This window comes from Diadema antillarum, unplaced genomic scaffold (genome assembly GCF_040938485.1).
Source record: "Diadema antillarum isolate AM-2024a unplaced genomic scaffold, OU_Dant_1.0 scf00000135, whole genome shotgun sequence".
NCBI classification, from domain to species: domain Eukaryota; kingdom Metazoa; phylum Echinodermata; class Echinoidea; order Diadematoida; family Diadematidae; genus Diadema; species Diadema antillarum.
This window is the reverse complement of record NW_027271024.1, coordinates 232171-251375: the sequence shown is the minus strand read 5'-3', so window position 1 is coordinate 251375 and position 19205 is coordinate 232171. Positions and strand designations below refer to the sequence as shown.

Sequence of the window (19205 nt, the reverse complement as noted above, 5' to 3'; positions counted from 1 at the left end):
TCTGCTATACCCCCACCCTTTCTCATTCCCCCCTTCATCTACCTTCTGCATTTCAATCTCTCTTCCATGTTACCATTTACAGGTAAGAATATATCTAGACATCTGTGCATGCTCAATATTTTCCTAAGTTATACTTTATGTAAATCGTAAAGATGCTTAAGCAATTTTATTTGCCCGAACTATGTACAGTCACACCTGTCTTAGCGACCACCTGTCGTATACGATCACTAATAGCACATCCCCCCAAAAAAAAACATGTTAAAGAACCCGTCTATAACGCTCACCAGTCTATAACGTCTACTTTTTCGTCTCCTATGGGTGGCCGCTATAGACAGGTTTGACTGTAGGCCCTATAAAATGTTTTATAGTTTGAACAGCTAATCGCAAAACGGCTTAAGCGCCATTTTCAAATATTTTAAAGTAAGTGCTTCATCGGCTACAAAAAATTAATACCTTTCCAATGGTACCTCACATACTCTCTAAAAAAATTGAGTGAAAATATTCACTCTTGAAAGAGTGAATACAAAAAAAGAGTGCAGTTAGAGTGAAATTGGAGTGAATTTTGAGTGAAAATGTTTATTTTCAAATGTTCATTTTCACTCATTTTGGAGTGACCTCAGGGATCACTCGAAGATTTTGGAGTGATCCCTGAGGTCACTCTAAAACGAGTGAAAATGAAAATTTTCACTCAAAATTCACTCCAATTTCACTCTAACTTCACTCTTTTTTGTATTCACTCTTTTAGGAGTGAATATTGTCACTCGACTTTTTTAAGAGAGTATGTTGCAAAAGAAGGACTTTCTGGAAGCTATGATTAAAAATATCTCATATTCTTACTTCATTTTTGTACGTTTAATCACAATAATTTGTGATTTACTATCACCTAGATGGCATGCAAGTACATTCTCAAATTGTGTTTGTGTGTGGTGTGGTGTGGTGATGGTGTGTGTGTGTGTGGGTGTGGTGGTGGTGGTGTGTGTGTGTGTGTGTGTGTGTGTGCAAGAAATACTTAATAGATTGTTATCTATTTTCACCTAGACGGCAATTAGGCCTATGTATAATCTCTTTTTGTGTCTGTGGAAGAAATAGTTTAAAGAATATACAGATGTCTGCATCTGTCAAATACGGGCGGGCAGTCAGTCAGAGTCACAGTAAGCCTCCTATAAATTATCAAAGATGACGAAGACAAAGAAGGCGTGGCGAAGCATTAAAAAGAAAACTCTGGTAACCCGCAATAAACGGTAACTGCCATTTATAGCAGTGACTATTCCATAGCCAATCAAAGCCAAGATGTCATTGGTGGTTAACTTGATTACAGATTTACAATTATTGTACAGTCCACATACTCTAATACAACGGGGCCAACGCGGCGGGTTGTTTTTGTTTTGTTTTGGTTTTTTTACCATTTAATTCACTGTAATTTCGCAGGTGGTCAAGTCGATTTTGTCAGTGTGTGTGTGTGTGTGTGTGCTGCTATGTACATGGCGACAGTTGAGAGTCTGTAAGCAATTCGAGCTTTTTGTCGATAATGAAGGTAGAAGGAAATGTGTGAAACATTTGGAGATTAATACTATTTTGCAACCTCTTTGGTAAGACGCAAAAAAATTGAGTGGGCTGTTACTTGTATATTAGGCCTACATGAAGCAAGTAAGTGTAGGATCTTTGGCATGATTCAGAAGTAGGCCTACTCAGAACTACAAAAGTAGGGCTTAGTACATCATGCACCTGTTCGCTTTACGCAGCAGTTTCGACCCGACCTACTTTCTTTTTTTCCCCCTCGGTTGCGCGCACAATCTCAGACGTCGCGACGCCAAAGAATTTGCGCATCGTGCGCACAATGCACCAACGCGCACGCACGGCTAGGCCTCTCTCATGACCCGACCTACTTCACTTGTTGACGATATCGCGTAACCGTCTAGCCTGCTTTCTGCTTTCGACTCTGGTATCAGGCTGGGTTACAGCTCGTTATTCCGAAGGTTCGTTATTCCGAAGGCTCTTTATTCCTAAGATTCGTTATTCCGGAGGTTCATTTTTCCGAATTTCATTTACGGATTAACCAATCTTCGGAATAAGGAACCTTCGGAATAACGCCACAAATTTTCGGATAAACGAGTCCTTTTTCATTTTCGGATTAACGAACCTCTAGGTATAGGGAATTTGCGTGTTTCGGATTAACGACCCTTCGGAATATTCACATACCTGCGGAATAGCGAACCTTCGGAATAACGGACAGCACCCTCAGGCTGCGCTCCGGACCGGGCCATCGCGCGCAAGCAGCCTGTGTACATGACCTTGTGTAGTGCACGAGCCACGAAGAACTACACAGAGCTTATGTGCGAGGTTGTGGATGAGAAAAATCTCTTTGATACAAGCACTAAATCTCCATGTGACATTTAAACCCTACCGGTACAAGGTATGACGTTATCGTACACGCCCAAAATTCAACAGCGAGCAACAAGATGACATTGCATGGTGCCTCCTCGGGGCCACACTCGGGGCCTCCTCCCGCGAGGTTAGACGACGCGCATGCGCATAGCATATTTTTCTCTGATGGAAAGTTTGTTTCGATTGCATGTAGGCGTACATGGTTTGTTTAAATCATAGAGATATATACTAAGAACACAATCACCCCATACATCTCTATGGTTTAAATTCACTACATGTAGTATATATGCATGTACAGTGTGAATTTTAATCCATTTTCTTTCATCTCGGTTAACCTCTTCCATTTTCGACCACACTTGCATTAATACAGTACAAGATTAAAATCACTTGAAATTGTTTAAGAGTACAATTTATGTATAGTGTCTTTCGTAATTTTGTACTGACTGTATATTGTAAGGAGCTATCAATTTCCACACACACATACTACACAATATGTATCTTTGTACATTATAAACATAGATTTGTGTGTATATCATATGCCTATGAATAGGCCTGTAATAATTATGTGCAATCACAGTCACTGCAAGTATTATCATTTATGTACGTACATAATGTATGTCATTGTGTTTGTGTGCACATGTCCAAGTCTAAAGCATATTCTTGAAATGGTCTGCATTTGACTGCATTTTACACATACACACACACAAACAAACACACCCACCCACGCACACATACATATAAATATACTAGTCCACTCCAGAGAGAGTTGCAGAGAGAGAGAGAGAGAGAGAGAGTTAATGTAGCAGGAATACTTAATAAAAGAAAGGGTAATATCAAGCACAGATTTTGGCTGTTTATATTCAAACTCTTATTATTCAAAATATGATATAAAACAATATTTACATTGTGTAGTACTTTCATATTTCTAAGAAAAGTACAGAAACACAATACTCTGAATGAACCAGAACTGCTATTCTCCTATATTATATACAATATTCATTTGCATTGTGTGATAATTTAGAGTTGTTATATATTATTTGGATTTTTTTTCAGGAAGTAATGCAACTGTGTGGTAATATTGGTTACCACAGTAACAGACACCCTGCCTATATTAAAATCTTGTGTCAACCTCTACATTCCAAGTAATATGAATTGTTTTCTTACAAAGAGACCAACTTACTTCTTTTTTTTATTACTCTTCCATAATAATGGTAAAATGGGACCAAACAGTGATTTTATTCTTAAGATTCGGTACTGACTCACACACCAGTGTATGTGCCTATTCACACATACAAACACACACACACACACACACACACACACACACACACACACACACACACACACACACACACACACACACATACACACATCTAGATGGAATGTAGAGGCTGATTCTTGGCACTGGATGGGGTGAGTGACATAAAATGCACCAGTGCAAATTTGATCTCTCATCTGCCTTTCAGAATACATTGTAGAATCTTCTTCCCCAAATGAACTGGTACATACTGATAGATACCAACAAAACCAAAGATAACTTCTGGCATCTTAAAACTGTAACTACACAAACAATACTGCTTCCTACATTTATGTAACAGAAGAAAATTAAAGCTCATAGACAACCATTCTGCACATGAAAGCAAGGTGACACGGTAAAAATTAGATGTTGCTCATTTCAGCTTATGAGGGCACTGGTGGAAACAGAAAAACAGTATTTTCCACACGAGTATAGAGTACAGGTACCAAAGTGATGATGTCAATCTTTTGTTGTAGCTTGTGTTGGAACCAGGTGGAAGCATGGTTAGCAACAATGAAGGTGAGGTTGTTCAGAACCACTTTCCATGGCAATGAATGGCTATGACATCACACTTTGGTTCTCTATAAATAGAACGAGCACGTGGATTTACAGGGCCGAAAATAAATGTGAGATCAAGAGGGAAGGATAGGAAATTCAGGAACAGTATTGTAATTTGGTAACATCTCACATAACTAAAAAAAAAAAAACACAATAAAAATAAAAAGAGCCTTTTATCTATCATGACCGAAACACTTGCATGCTGTTATTCAAAATTGCAAATATCTCTAAAAACAAGCAATTTTCCTCATGTAAAAGGAATTGTACAGTTTTGGTTGAAGACCTTTCTTCAGGTTTCTAACATTTCTTTTTTTAAATAATGAGAAACCTTTTATGAAATGTGGAAGAGCATGTCATTCCAAGAAGAATTCAACATTTATTTGATAAAAAATTGGTTTTGAAATGGCTGAGATATCCACAACAGAGCAATCGTAATAAAAGGTGGAACCCACCTTTTTTTATAACTGCTTTGTTTTACTCTGTTTTTGGAAGTCTCAGCCATTCCAAAAGCAATTTTCATAAAAAACAAACAAACTTTGAATTCCTCTTAGAATAGCATGCTCTGTCCTATTTCATAAGTGGTTTCTTGGTATTTCCCGTAAAAAATTAAAAACCCAATCCTCGTCTCCACCAATACTATACCATCCCTATGAGGTAAAAATGCATTGTCAATCCTATAAACTATTCAGCAATTAGGGATATGACTTGCCACATTGATGAGGCAATAGACTGGTGAAAACATTCTCAAACAGACACTCAGTAGAAAAAGGGTACATATGATGAAAAAGAAATGGAATGATTTGAAAGTAACTCTTTGAGAATAAGAGGGATAAAACTTTGTGCATGTGAGCCTACATAATCCATCACTGCAAGCAAACCTATGCCTTCAACTCTCAATTGTGAACGTTGCAACACATAGAAAAGAGGGAACACATATATACAGTTATGTACGTTCAGTGACAAGACAAAAGGAAGCATACAACAGGAATATCAAGGGGGGGGGGGGGCACAAGAACCAGACATGGAACCCACATTTTCTTTCTTTTTTGTTGTTGTTACAGTACACTCCCGTTATAACGAACACGGTTATAACAAAATTCCGTTTACAAAAAAGTAAAAATTCAGGCCCTAGCATTATCCACTCTATGTATTTTTAATTGTTTATTTGTTCGGTTATAACGACATTTCGATATAACGAAAGAAAACTGCCAGTCCCGAGGACCTTGTTATAATGGGAGTCCACTGTACTTCTGTTACACAATGAAGACCTTGCAAGGCAGTGCAAAATGGGTATGACAACACTAGAGACTTGGTATAAAAACAATTTTGCAACACATCACAGCCATCGCAGTGACAGCTCTGTAGCTTTTAAGGTTTCAGATAAAATGTAGCTGCTATGGCAGCTGCATGTATGGTAATACATGTCTCAGTAGTGGGTAGCCGTTCCCGAAAATCGGTTGTGGCATGCATGTGTCGTCACATTCATCAATCCCCATACATTACATTTCGGAGACATTGCCTGACTAGCATCTATCAAAAACTGAGAAACCATCGCGCTTTATACTGTACATCACATCTGAACTAGTTTAAAGAGATATGCAAAGAGTGAGCATGCTTTAGACAAATCACGTCAAACCGTACTTTGAAAAGAAATGAGTCAGACACAAGACCACATGATGATTTGTAATCTTCATCTAGACTCCTAGACTTAATTTCATACAAGAACCAGAAATTTAAATCACTTCCATTGTTTAAACTTAGTCCATGGACTAGAACAGGCACAAAATAGGCATGTATTTCACACATGCAAGTCAGAGCATATTCACTATGGGATTTCTGCTGGTGTACAAGATCTTTCACAAACATTTTTAAATGCAAACAAAAGGTACATAGTTTGAAGAAAAATTCTAAATTTCTTCTGAGAATTCTGGCTTCTATCTCATATATCTTGTGTCTCACGTAGATGTAAGACACAAAGATCAAACACTGCATGCAAGTTGTATGGGTGATATTCATACTTGGGTATACTGGCTAGATCTAGAGCTCTCGAGAGCATGAAGTATGAAAGTCAGCTGAATAAACTTATTTTTTTGTGACAATTAGGCGAATGATACAATTGTATACATGTATTCAAACACAATGCCCTGCCCACTTTCTGTTAAAAAAAAAATGCTGAGGTGACAATATTTTCTTTCTTGTGCTTAAACATGTTCTTGACAAATTAAGAGCTCCCACTGGGATAAACATGGAAATACAACATTTTTACAATGGTAAAAGTGGATGTTGATCATCATCCTTGTTCCTGAGAAACTTGTAAAGGCATGGTGAACATGGTGGCACTTGCTTTCATTTGACTGTCATCCAGGATAAATGTGGAGTAGTCTGAAAAAAATACATACTGGTGAAAACATAACTGACCAGGGCTAGTTTCCTTTTTTTTTCTTAAATGTTTAAAAACCACAGCATTGTAAATAGACTACAGGCAGATTAGAGGCTGTTCTACTTTTGTTTCTGATTTGAAGTCATTTTTTCTTTAAACAGTGAAAGAGTGATATTGAGCAGGCTTGCACAAGTCATTACCAATTCTTGTTCTGCTTGAAATAATTGCAACTTACCTGTGGGACCCTCACGCAATGTGCTCCCGTTATAACAAATGTGGTTATAAAGAAATTTCCTTACAATATAATAAAAACAAAGGTCCCAAATTATTATCTATTATCTATAAATAATCCTCACATACTTAAAAGGTGCATGGTCCCCGTGTTTTAGTCAAATGCGTACGCAGGCGCACGGCACAAGTTTCCTATAGAGACCTACGCTATCGACTCCTCTTTAGCGCTTACACTTTGGCCCACTTCCCCGAGTCCAAAGAAGTCCGATTCACTGTAATCAGTGGTCCGATCACAGTTTGGCTCATGATTCGGCTGAGGGGGATGACAGCTTTAGCAAACTTCCTTTGTGATGTCATAATAAGAAGCACATATGCACGCACCCTGGCATTACTACAGACTGCGCGTTGCGCAGAGAAGACAATGAAGGCAACGTTATTTAGCAACACCTATGCACTTTACTCTTGATGACAGCTCAACTTCGGTAATCTTCGTATCAATGCTAACGGTGATCGGCAGTATCATCAACAGCGCCCTCTACACTACCGGGACTATGCCCCTTTAACTGTGCAGTTATAATGAAATTTTGATATAACCCAAGAAAATTGCCAGTCCTGAGGACTTTGTCAGAATGGGAGTCACCTGTATTGGTAAAATTGATATTGTTACACTGTCAGTTAAATACTGATGGGGTGTTATGCAATGTGCATGAGAAGTGACAAACTAAACACACAAATCAAAAAAAGATTGCAACTGATTGACAAATTGCCCTACATCGACATAAATAAGCACTGGATTGATCAGTGTTTTAGTAGTAGCCATGATAAAAAATCATGGGCGTACATACTCGAGCAGGATTTGAACCCACGACCTCCTGATCACCGGACAGGCGTCATCTCCACTAGACCACCGAACTTTCGCCCGAAAGCAAGTGTTGGTTCTAATCCTTATAGTATGCAGCGGGTACTGCTTTGTTATTCAAATTCATGATTTTCTTCCGTCGAGATGTTATCATTGCAACTGATTGACAAATTGCCCTACATCGACGTAAATACTGATCAATCCAGTGCTTATTTACGTCGATGTAGGGCAATTTGTCAATCAGTTGCAATGAAAACATCTCGACAGAAGAAAATCATGAATTTGAATAATCAAAAAAAGATACTAAACAAAACAACAAGAATATTTTGAAAAGTGTGATGCAGCGTTAATCTAACATCTTTGTATACGGACACAATTCAATACAAATAAAACACATATATATCACAGGGAAAAAAAATAACATTCTTATATTAACACAGACATTCAATATGGGGGCAAATAGTTTACCATATGACTGTGGGCAAAATCCCCTTGAGATACCCCCCTCCCCCCCCCCCCCCCCCAAAAAAAAAAGAAAAAAAAAAGAAAGAGGGGCATGCCCAATCAAACAAAACAAAACAAAAATTAACTTGCCATTTCAGTCATTTGTGTGAAAACAACTGGTAATCTTACCACCTCTCTTTAGCTGCATGGAGCAAATTCACAATTTCTGATGTTGGCAAAGACAGATGACCAAATATGCTACCGACAGAATACAAAATGGGGATCTTGATTTGAAGAGAAAGACAAAAGGAGGAAGGGGTCTGAATATAAAAAGAAAAAGAAAGATGAGGCCTGTGAAACTAAGAAATGCCTATCTTGTTTCAGATGTCACACAGTCATTTGTATCATGTCATGGGGAGCAGGCTATTTGAGTTTGGGTTCAAAATTGGAAGAGTGATGGAAACATAAATACAACATGAGGGCAAGAGTATTGCACTGCACCTTTTGGCCATAGAAAAGTAGAAAATCTTTATTTACAAATTGTCTCACAAGAAACATAATGCAGCCATTTATGAGAAATACATTCTGGGAATTTTTTTTGATGCATTATGAAAATGTTTAGAGGGTGAAATGTCAATGTGGTAAGCCAAAACACTTTAAACATTCAATGTATTTGGATATGTGCATGATCTTCTTGGGAATGTGCTTGCCAGGTTGACAGTCCAGAATTCATCAAGTCAGTGAGTTTGGGACTGAGCTTCACTCTGATATTCATCCTAAACAAATATGGTCACAAAGCTGGACAATTTCAAAGATATGCATTTACCCTTGGGTTGATGCATAAGGACCACAGGTACATCAACAGGTGTGAAGTATTCCGGGGTTTAAAGCGAGACTTTAGGCAAACTTTCAGCTTGAAACATGATAAAACAGACTTGGCCAATGTTGACTGCATTAAGATGCCTCACACACACTGATTCATGATCCTTGATAAGCAAGCGAGGCCAATGAAAGGGAATCATTTTGCCTAGGCATGTTTTGCTAAGACTTGGGAACACTATTAGGGATCTCTTTGACTGGATTGACAGCCCTCGACGCATCAGTCTATTGGTCTTCATCGCGACTTCCTGTAGATGGCCTCACACTTCTTTGCCACAGACTTGAGGTTGAGGTCACAGAGGGCGCCATAGAGCATCCCGCGGTAGCAGCGGTCGGGGCACTTCTCACGCCACTGCAGGAGCATCTGGGTGGCCTGCTCCTCCGGGTTGGACGGGTTTGAGTCCCGGATAGACTTGATGTCCGTCTCCAGAGTCTCATCGTCGCGGATGTAGCGCGCCACCTTGACCCAGTTGTTCTGGATGAGGGAGGCGATGTGGTACAGCTGCGTCTGGGTGATCTCCTGTTGGTTGGCCTTCAGCAGGCTCTCTGGGTCACTGGCAACTGGCATGGCCTGGAACCACCATGGGGTAGGGTGATCAAGATGATAAATGGAAATGATAAAAGTTCACATGTAGTAGCAGGAAATAAAGATGGCAATGCAAATGACACATACAACACTATGAATAATGACAATGATAATTTTAAATGAGATCATGATAATAACAACAATGATGACAAGGAGAAGAATATGAAAGACAAGAACCCATCTATCCAGCTGTTATTACATTTGGTAAAATCCAAACCTTTTGACTTGTGCTAAGAACTTTACTACAGAGACACAAATTCTCTCTAATCAATTGCAGTACAGCCAACATTTGCAGTGCAAAATACCTATCTCTCCAAATGACTCTATATACAAATAACCACAACTGTAGCTTTTCACAACAGTTTTTATAATATTTTGCGCACCCCCCCCCCCCCCCCCCCCCCCCTAATCTTTTGGTTTATAGCTCAATCGTTTGTTCCGCTGCCTTCAAGTTATCATTAGGACAGATGCTAATTCCGGAACTTCAGTTATTCCTAATTCTTTCAAGACAAGCACCTCTAAAAGCGTACATGCCATATTAACATGCAGACAGGTTGCCCACAGTAAGGGCAAAGTTGATACAGGTGTACTTGTGAGTACAGTGTACTTCATCTGTCACTTACCTGCTGTGCAGTGTTTGGTATGGCACCATACTGGACGGAAGTGTGCGGGGCATTATACAGGACACTACTAGATGCAGGCAGCCCCGATGGACCTGCACCATATGGGTTATGACTGGGGAGGCCCGACATCCCAAGGCCCCGGGGTGAAGACTGGCATGTTTCCCCTGCTGTGAGTCAGGTGGAGCCCGGAGAGCCCACCAGTGTTGGAAATGTGCGGGGGCGAGTATCTGGAAGAGGTGGGGAGGCTACAGAAGGCGCCAACGTTAGGGGTGCGGGGCGGGGACTGGTCCTGGCTGAAGTGGGGAGGCAGCCCATGGTGGTGAACGGTGTCTTCGCTACCTCCTGATGATTCTGATGTGGTTGGAGACAGGCGAAGGCGCTTAGCAACGTTGGGTGTGGAAGGAGAGGGACCTGCCTCACATGTCACACATAGGCGTTTGCGCTTACCGCTCTGCAGACCACTGGGACCAGCTAAAATATAAATTAAGATAATTAATAGAATAATTCACAAAAGTACATCCATGGTGGGGGCATTTCATAATTTTGGTAACATGAATTGACATGACAACATAAGAGGATGTCTCCTTAACTGCCTAACAGGGAATCTACACGCTTTATACATGTGTAGCTTCATGTAGAACTGAATTGACACATAGAATTTGTGAGTTTTTATGACCACTGTAAAAGTGGAAGCACAAAAATAAAAGCATGCGAATATTATAGCAGGCAACATGTTCCTGTAATTGATGTCCCACTTCCGCAGAATTTAACGTGCAAAAATCGTCTAACCGGCCAAGTAAGAAAAATTACAAGAAAATATCTACTTTCCCAGTAACTGGAAATACAATTATGAAATATAAATTTTACGGCAAATTACCATGGCATTTTCTCCTATTACGTGTATCAACTTCCAAAGAGATTAATTCCCAATTCACTAGATTATCTTCAAACAAACTATCTTACGCTGATTTTCATCATCTTCTGGCAAGCTCCGCGGAGATGATGATCCCGACTGGGAAGGGGGTTCCTCTTGTTCCTGCCCCCGAGCTAAACCAGTTCTTCCACGACAGCATCTGCATCAAGCCCTGGCCTTCACCGCTGCCACTGGGCGCGGAAGGATCCTCCGGTGGATCGTCGCTGATGCGCAGCTTGCGCCCGACCGCGTTCAGTTGGTGGAGGAACTCATCGTACTCCCCACCCTGCCGCCGGTACATGACAACAATTTCGGAAAAGGGGTCTGCTGCCCTCCCCAGCTTGGTGCGGATGTCCTGGAGGTTGAAGCCCAAGGCCCGGGCAAATATCTTCCAGTTATCGCCGTTGGTGATGCCATGTAAGTCTGCAAGTAAAGATGGGTTGAGGTCGCATATAATGGCAGATCCGGTTTTGTTTATGGGAGAAGATCTTACATGAAACAAAGACGAATACAGTCAACCTTGCTTAAGTCGACCTCGCATACCGGCAAGTCAAATAATCGCCTAAGTCAAAGGTCTCTTCAAGTCCTCTTCTCTTTATACTCTATTGATTTTAATCCCTCCTAAGTCAAATGTTATCTTAGTCGAAGCTATTTCTTCAGTTCAAATAGATTTGACTTAGGCAAGGTTGACTGTATGAGCAGTGGGATATAACTGAAACTTATCATGAAAAAAACAACTATGTATGCAGGTGAACACCACAAACCACATAACCACAGAGGCACAAGTGTTTTCTCTTCAGTCCTTTTTTTAAGCATGCACAAAACAATTAGGCAGGATAAAATAGCATCACATATCACAAAACTTAGACAGTAGAGATTCTAGAACATGGATTACATAGCAACATCTTTTTAACTTGTAGTATATTATGTGTGAAACATAGGATTCTATCTGAACAAAACGCAATCAAAATAAATGCGGGAGTAGCTTTCTACCTGCGAGTTCCTTCAGTGATGCAGCCGTCCAGGGATCCTCAGGAGTATCATCAACCTCATCACTCTTCTACAAAATGAAAGTGATATAAGGTCATGCAGTTCACTCATCAGGTCATGGGGCAACTATACTGGAGAAAGTTTCATCTTGTCATCATTCCATAAGCCAGTTCATTATTTGCTCATGTGCACATTTACCTAATGATCTTTCTTTCTTCTCAGTAGGTTAGGCATTTCACTTGTTTTCGAAGTCAAAGCGACATAATGCATAAACTTGCCCAGTGTAACAATTTATGCAATTCATGTTCACAGAAAGAAAGAACTTGCATAGACCAGGAGACCAGAATGGTTCATTAATTAATGCTTGGGGAAGCCTCCACTTCATTATATTGCATTGAATGCATTGACAACTTTTCCTTTTAAAACTGCCTAGTACTAGCCAATTTCAGAAAGATTCAGGAACTTTATCTTCTAAAATGTGCTGCCGATTTAAGAATTTGATATGCATTTAACAATTAAGAGGGTATTGAATATTCTGTAACAGAAACAAACATTAATGTGTACTTCTGAATAAGTGACTGAATAACAAAGGACTCAAATAAAAAACACTTACTAAGTGCTATTCGTCATGAAACATTACAAATGAATCAAAAAAAAAAAATAAACAGGCCAGAGTCAGCATCAAATCACAAATGCAGGTTATGGGACTTGAAGAGTTTACAAATGGGAATTTCTCACTCTTCAGTGGACAGTGTTTCTTGCTTGAATGAGAGTAACTACCATGTAACCATCTCACTGAAAAGACCCACATTTCAAGAAGGTAACTTTAGAAACTTGGTGATAGCATTTCAAAAGAAAGAAAATTCTCAGTTTGCATGCAGCTTTCACCTACTTGAGATGCCAGAGTCGAGACCTACAAAACCACAGGTAAGTCAGTTGACTGCGGCTCAAAAGCAAGGTATGGCTTTCACGGTGGCCCGCATTTCAGACCCCTGCACAAACTCATCACTGAATTTTCTTCACCATTAATTTCCATAAACCTTTAGGAAATACCCCTTAGAAGGTCTCATCAATCCACAAACAAAAGAAGGTACATTTCAAGGATTACCTACTGTATTAACACCAAAAAAAGAGAAGAAAATAAAAGAAAAAAAAGAAAGAAAAAGTCAACCGACTTTAATGTATGGAAATTAATGCTGAAGTCACATAACCATACTTGCAAAGGCATTTGCATATCAATTTCTCTACTGTATGGAAAAGACAAAGTAGGACATGGTACTGCACATCTGATACACCGTAGTATTTTCTCCTCATGTAGGGAAATGAAGAGTATGCATTCGACAGTAGAATTGATGATGTTTTTCAAGACAGAGAAATATAAAGTTCAAGTCATGACAATACTCCAACACACACACTTAATTGTACATTAAAATTTTGGCAGCTTTTGTTGTCAGAGGCTGGAGATCAAAATAAATCAAGTTTCAAGTTCAAAATGAACTGACTGTGAAGTACAATCCATACCTTTTTATCAATTTCCATACTATACACTGGCTCTACAGTGTACCTCAGAAAAGGGGAATTTCAATATAATAATGTATCATAGTTATTGGATCATAAATGAGGCATAGTTCTTGAAGTACCTTGATAAGGTTGAATTCAAAGAGGCGTTCCTCTGTGCCATCGGCTCTCCTCCTCTTGACAAAGACTTTGCCAAAGATCTCACTGACTCTCGGCTTGCTATTTCCCCTGAAGCGCAGAGCAAACTGCATCTCAAACTCTCGGCCGTTGTAGTTAGCTTCCTCTTTCTCCAGACTCGGATCTTCACTGGCCTGAGTGTCTGCTTCAAAGTACTCTGAGCGGCCAAGCTTCACTATGATGTCCCCACCTGTACAAGAACAAAATATTTCACTTGTTAATGTAACATGCAATATATGTTATGACAATTTTCGTTGTCAAAGAAAAAAAAGTTTAACCAACTTTACATTAAGCGTAAAAAAACAGTATAGCATTCTTCCTCCAGTTACCATTCATACTGTACAGTGCACTCCAATTATTATGAACACAGTTATAACAAAATTTCAGTTACAATGAAGTAAAAATTCAGGCCGCAACATTATGTGCTCTGTATCTTTTATTGTTTATTTGTTAAGTCATAATGAAATTTTGATATAACAAAAGACAACTGCCGGTCATGAGGACTTCATTATAATGCAAGTTAACTGTAATAGACAATGTGCTAAAAAGAGAAATGAACTGAAAATCATTAATCTAAATTGAGAAACATGGTTGAGTTGACCAAAGTGCCCTTTGACAATGTATAACTAGCCAAAAGATGACTTTGAGTAATGACAATAGGCATACCTGGAAGGATAGACACAGGTTTGAGGCTCCCTCCCACATTCTTGGCATAATTCCCTACATCCTGCATAGAGTTGTCGTCACTGCGGTGACAGATGACCACCAGGCCAAACTTGTCCGTGTCTGGATTCTCAAGCATCCACGCCTGGCACTTCATGCTGACTGCGCCCCCAGAGTAGAAGCCCATCGCCATGCCTGTGTTGTTCAGCTTCTGCTTGATGCCGTTCCAGAGGGTTGTGAACCAGGAGAAGTGCTCCACGGGAATGGAGACCACGCAGTCGTTGTACTCATCCTCCCCAATTATGTAATCAACATCCAGCTTCTCCCACAAAACAGGCTCACCTTCTGCAGTGGGGCTGTGCCAAACCGAGAGCTGGGCCTCTATGCCAAACTGCTGGACTATCCTGTTGTAGTGTGGGACAGGCAGGTGGATCATCACCTTGCTGTCTATCTGCTTCTTGAAGAAGTAGCCATGAGGGCTGAGCACCACCACTGGTGAAGCCAGGGCATCACTTGGATGTAGATTGGTCCTCATTTCCGGTGAGAGCTCCGAACAAAGGACTTTGATGGAGGCATCAACGTCTTCTGTCAGGGACCCAACCGGAAAATCAACAGCTACACCAGGCACTTGCTCAACCACCAGTTTACCACCAACATCCCACTTGATAGTCCTTGAGACAACTGGTGCAGATGAGTCAAGCACAACAGTAAAAAGAGAGAAATGCTGTGTTCTAATGAGCACATATTCCCGGAAAGTACTGAAGTCGCATGACGGAATCTCCACCCAGTTTGGTGGCTCCAGGTCATCTGTGTCACTGGTGAAGCATCGAATCCTTGACACGCCTACATCCACATGGAGTGGTAATCTAATGATTGCTGGACTGTCTTTGTAGAAGGCAGCCCCATGGGGGCCAAGGAATACTACAGGCCCTGCCTGGATCACATGATCTCCAAGTTCAGGCACATACTGTAACCCTTCTTCGAACTCAATGAAGAACTCGCTCCGCAAGATGTTTGATTTGTTATGTTCAGGAATTAGTACTGCTGCAAGGCCACATTTTAGAAATCTAGCCCTATTTGGCAGGATGAAATCAACACACTCGTTATCGTCAAAGTCAACTTCTGGAATAAGTGGCTGATGGCAGTGGTCGCATCTACCCTCTTCATCACGTGAGTTGGGAGTGACGTCACCTGCATCGCTTCCTTGGTCTCCGCAGCAACTGTTGACATCATTCCTGTCATCTTGAATGCCACTTCCTAGCTGAGATCCAGTACAGGAACCATAATCACTGGTTGAAACAAGTCCATCTGACTCCAGACGCAGGAGCGGTTTGTGCACTGCAGCACCGTTCCTGACAGTTCTGAATGCACTAGTCTGATAGTCGCCAGCGCCTGTAGTAGCAGATGGTGCTTTAAATTTTGGCTCTCTCTGTACATGCTTGAGCTGGAGATGTTGAAGCTCTTCCTGAAGGGATGAATACTGTGTATTTACAACATCCTCACAGACCTGCTGTGGCACACTAATGTCGAGTCCAAAATAAGAACGGATTGCCTGCAATCCGTTGATATACACATCTTGAGGTACATTGAGTATCGCGTTTCGTGTCACATGAAACCTTTTTAATCTTGGCAAGCCAAAGGTACTTGCTCGAAGTCTGGTGATACAATTTCCAGAAAAATTCAGTCGCTCAAGATATTGCAAGCTATCCAGGCAGGAGGGAATATCCGTGAGCCTGTTGTGAGAACAATCCAGGTCTTTCAGGCAACACAGCCTGTCCAGTTCCCGAGGTAGTGCAGACAGGGCATTCCGGGATGCCCTCAGCACCTCCAGTTGGCAGAGCTGACCGATGCATGATGGCAGGCAGGTCAGCTGGTTGTGGCTGACGTCCAGCGAGGTCAGGCAGTGCACCAGTGTGCCACAGCAGGCAGAGTCTGGGATGTGTGCGAGAGAGAGTCCTCGGAGGTCAAGGTCCTGTGCGCGACGATCTTTGGCCTTGGTGATCAGTCGGTCCTCGGCTGCTACAGCATGTAGAGCCTTTAACCGTTGCATTGGGACGCATCTGTGGTAGGCAATAAAGACAGTCATACATTTGCTTTCTTTGGATATCTGCCTACAGTATTCTGGACCACTTTCCTGAACAAGAAAACATTCCAGTCCTTCCAATCCTTCTCCCTTCAAAATTTGTTCTTTTTATACCTTGGGAGAGTATGTACATTTGGTTTGGACTTTTGCGTACAAATGTATATTGCACTGAATTTACTGTTTACAATATACAGTAGATTTAACTACTCTAGCATAAAGCAAGCTGCCCATAATTTGACCATAACGCTGTCCCAAATTTGACTGCCTGCTACATGTACTATTAAACCTATGCTTTTGCATGTGGTTGAATTCTGGCACTGGAGGTCGAACCTCGGTGCAGGTTTTTTTATATTTTTTTTTTTTACATCACACTCTACCATGTATTTTTACTGCATACAATATAAAGCCATTCTTACAGGATAGCTCGATAGTAAACATGACTTCCTCGAACTGTCTTTCAAGAGTTTATACAGTGTAAATCACCAGAGTAAACAGTTATACCACAACATGTGGATGTGGGAGATAAGTGACAGAGCAAAATCAAGGGAATAGACCTCTAGAAGATATTTACAATGGCTGTCAATGTGCAAATTTTATTTGATATTTGTAGTAAAACATGGCCAATGGAAAAAATATATCATCCCTTGAATGAGCAGCTAGAAAAATGTAGGGCCTACATTATGTCAGTTTCACCGTCTTATTCATAATCCCATGTTTACTGCAAAAGTGAGTTACACTAACACAGTACAGTGCAGTGCTTCCAATTTTAGTACAAAGTGTAGATTCTACAGATTTGTTGATGATCGACTGACCTGGGCTGCAGGTTACAACTGATGATTCTTTAACATTACTGACTTTGGCATATTAGAACTTCTAAGTTAGCAGCAAGACAAAAAAAAGAAGTCTAGATTATATACAGCTGTACCAGTATGAACGATGGGGGGTTGGGTTTCCGGACACTTAAGTTGGCGCATGAAAACTTACCTATTTTACATAGAATATGCACCCTCTATTACCTCAGACTTGATATAGACTCCTCATATACTAGACAACATACTCTGAAAACTGTGTGAGAATTAACCTGCTAAATCGTTGGATTTCCCCTTCAAAGTGACTCCATGTATGCGTCTGGTCCCACAACGCTTGGTCATGACTCATTAGAAACAACTGCCTGCCTTGGCTAGAGAATTCACTGTTTAACGGCTACAATGGTTACGTTAAGTAGACCTAGTCGTAGTATAGCCCCGGAGACCGCGCCGCCAGGCGCGGTCCTGGCGGCTTCCCTGCAGTTTCGCTTATGTTATAGTTCAAGTATTCTGTGCGCTTGTGCAAGTGATTGTGAATTCTGTGAACATCGGTGAGCTGCTTATAAGACATCATTTTGTGCATCACAAGCAATGAAATGCATCAAACAGTCGCCGATGATAGTCATTTAGGTTTCATCGACCCATGTAAGTATTCCTAGTAGTTTCTGTTGAAAAATTAAGGAAATATAGCGCCGCAAAGGCACCCGTTTGTTCAACATGAAGATCTTTTATGGGAGCACAGCGCAGCCGCCACACGCAGGTGGCGGCTGTCGCAGTTAGTCGTAGTAGAGATGTATTATTTAAAAAAAGTAACCTAGAACACTTTTAACTACGCAATAAATGTCACAGAATCAGTTCAGTTTGATTGAAGAAAATGCAATGGATGTTATTGTTAATGCTGTATTCCAGCCGCCCCTGTAACTTAGTAAGCTGTCCCTGGATATTCGATGTACGTATGGGACTACCCACAGTCCACAGTGCAGTGCAGTGTGTTAAACGTGCATTGTTAACGTCTGCTCGACACAAACAAGCAGTTCGACGAGAAATTACTAATTCTCCACAACGTATTGTCAGTGACATTGTAATGTTCTGCGGCTGTATACCGCACTATGAACAAGAGCATATTGTTCTTGAAATATCATACTTTGATCTTATGAAGAAAATATGAGGCTTTTCAATTCAAAAATATTAAATTTGCGGGGGAATTTAAATCGTTCTACTACCAATCGAGGGTCGCTTCTCATTCACTTCCGACCACTCCATTTTTCACATAGGGAAAGCGCTTGGACATGTCAAGACATGTTGGACGGATTTCTCCCTCAAAATAACAGGTCACTCTAAATTAAAACAAAGTGAAGGCGTTATATATGATGCAGTAATACTCACTTTTTGCCATAACTTTATGTTGTCAAATCCAGGCGTCACTCTCCCCTCTACAACTTGAACAAGCCATGACGTAGGGGCTGTATGTAGTAAGAATTTCAACGTTTACGACAATCAAAATAGCGGTCTGGGAAGGACGCCATCTTGTTGTATGCAAATTGAGCAAATAAAGCTACGACGCCTTTCAGAAAGCTGCGATGTGATTGGCCAGTAACATTCACCTGCGTGGGTGGCGGTCTTAGAACAAGTGTACAAGAGTTTGCATGTAGTACCAAGGAGGTACTGTACTCTTGCGTTACTGCACTTCTTTGACAAGTGAACGGCCAATGGTATCAATGAATGTCATGAGTGATTGTACAGCTGTACTGATTACTAGTACATTGTACAATGTACTACAAATCCCGCAGCTGATCCAGCAACGCACTGACAC

At 40.7% G+C, this 19205-nt stretch overlaps 1 pseudogene; it reads right to left on the bottom strand.

Moving 5' to 3' along the window:
- Positions 1–8325: 8325 nt before the first annotated feature.
- Positions 8326–18914, bottom strand: LOC139720952 (uncharacterized; annotated as a pseudogene).
- Positions 18915–19205: the final 291 nt, after the last annotated feature.